A 2,500-nucleotide genomic window follows, 5' to 3' on the forward strand; every position below is an offset into this window, starting at 1 on the left:
TACGTAGCGAATTCTCGAATACTGTTTAGTTGAAGATTCGTTCCGCAACTAATTATGCAAGATTGAAACAGGTTCTTATTAACTCAGTCAAATCCTTCTGGGTGAATTTCGGATGAACAATAACCTTGAAATCTCCGCAGTCGCGATTCATATTTTTAAAGCCTTCACCTTCCATGTCGACATCCATTGTATTTTAAGTGGCAAACAAAATTTTTACTTTGCTACGAGAAAATGGAATTCACCTCTTCAAAACGCCTTTTAATTTCAATAAATGGACGTAATTGTTTTTGTGCAGACAGACAGCAGCGAACAATCGAGAAACAGCGTCATCGATATCCTAGTCACTAAGGAATATTCTTATCAGCCACAGTGGTCTTGCTCAATATTGTCCACTAAACAGTGAGCTTGTATTATAGCAGATTTCCGGTTCAAAGTACACTATCTTATTTTGTTTTTTTCTTTTAATATTTGAAGCTGAAACTCGGCAATTCAAACCCTTGTCTTAAAATAGAAATTTGTTTTCCTCCTTCAAACTTGAACACAAATGTATATGTACAAAGCCTTGCTCCTGGTGAATAACAAATGGTAATTCTCGTGTATTTTAAGATAAAGTGTAGTAACTCAGTGGTGAAAAGATCTGAAAACGAACACGCATCCTAAACTTATTGAAAAAACCGTCCGAAGTTGCCTCAAGAGCAGAACTGATAGACTCTTGACGGACAAGATAAAATCACGACTCGACCAGATAAAAAAGAATTCATCTTTCCATCTTCCCTGTTTCTATCACCCACATCATTGTATACAAGAAAGAAACCAGTTTCGGCAGCATCCAGTTCACGAGATGCGACAACAGTCCCGTCACGAAGAAAACACGTGAACAAACACAATACTAAATGACCACGTCATGACCCGACCTATTTGGCGTGGGACACTAACCTTTGCATCCCTTGGAAAACTTGCAACTATATCTTCAATTTAGACTTAAAGTAAATTTACCCCACATACTTTCATGTACGATGGAGGCAAATATAGCCGGGTATTTTTAAAATTGCACCTATCCTTATACACGGTGGTATCAGGTTTGCTGGGAAATATAATAATAATTCAAACAAAACTTTATTTAAAATGAAGATTCGAGGCTGACCCAACTGGAGTATGGCAACAAGTTGGTTAAACCCCGTAGTTCAGTAGACATAATTTGCTCCAACATGCAAAAAGCGCTTTTAACCACTGCAACACACCACCTCCTCATCTTTGACTTACTAACAATTTTTCGCATTTCTTGAAAAGTTGACGCAAAGTAGCAAAATATTCCCGCGAATTGTGTACCTTGTTTTCCCATAAATCTTGTGATGAGGTTTAATGTAGACGGTACCATTAGGTCGTTGTTCATAATCGCTTTTGTTGAAAGCTACGAAAGTGCAGTTCAAATTCAACAACTTTCTTGTTTTTTCACTCTGGGACTGTGGGCGTGTCAGTTTGTGGTTGGGTGTAAACTGACAGTGCTTTTTACATTTTCCAACGTATGGGTCGTACACTTCGTTAGCAGCACAGTACCAAACATGGTTATATTTCGCTCCAAATCCATTTTTTTTGTCTTTGACTGTAACCCTGATCTCGAATGAGGAAGTAAAATCAAACAAGATAGTCAGAGGCGGTGGACAGGGCTCACTTTCAGGGGAAACAGTAGTCGTCGTTCTTTATATCGCTGGGCTTAAATCCGTTACACAATGCGCATTGCAGATTTCGAAACCTTATTATCTTGTCGTTTCTCATAAAACAAACAGGAAAAGCATACCCCAGGCACTGTGATTGGCAGTAAGATCCATTTTTCTCCCGACCAATCCCGGAACAGTCTTGAAAACGTGGGATGCATTGCTTCAAGTATTGCCTCCAAGATTCTCTGATTTTTACTGAACAATTGGCATGCGCGAAGCGCATAAAATCACTAAGATTGAACGACGTTGTGTTAAACCATTCACTACAATCCGCCTCCTGTTTCCAGTAGGTTGTATTCACTGCGCCATTGCACCTTGCACAAAAGACATTTCTGTAAGTAATGCGCCTGTGGCGATCAAACACGGGCCAGTCATTAAACTGATCGCTTTGATCTTTATTTTGACATTTACGGCGCACAATCTCATCTGTCCAGTTCCTTGGGCATTTGCTTCGGACTGCAAAACAACATACCCTTGGGCCAGTTGATTTACGACAGGACGACAGATTTCATGTTGGCTTAGTGGGTTTCCTCGAGGGTTGACTCGTTTTCTGCACCTGTAAATGATAACGATAACGATAGCGATAATAACCATTTTATTAAAGTTTAATTATAACATAACAGAAGTAAAGCGCGCCTTTTGATTGGTCAATGACCGTATACAATTTGCCCATGGGTAAATGGTTATGACGAAAGCACATGACGCCGTGCGCCGGGAAAAAAAAAAGCTTTTTCCCTCAAACTTTAGTAAAGACTGACCACTCTACTCAAGAAAATGCTAAA

At 39.5% G+C, this 2,500-nt stretch overlaps 1 pseudogene; it reads right to left on the bottom strand.

The window, feature by feature from the left end:
* Positions 1–1,262: 1,262 nt before the first annotated feature.
* The window catches only part of LOC137971759 (uncharacterized), a 2,289-nt pseudogene continuing 1,051 nt past the window's right edge, over positions 1,263–2,500 (bottom strand).

Source organism: Montipora foliosa, chromosome 9, assembly GCF_036669935.1.
Source record: "Montipora foliosa isolate CH-2021 chromosome 9, ASM3666993v2, whole genome shotgun sequence".
NCBI lineage: Eukaryota > Metazoa > Cnidaria > Anthozoa > Scleractinia > Acroporidae > Montipora > Montipora foliosa.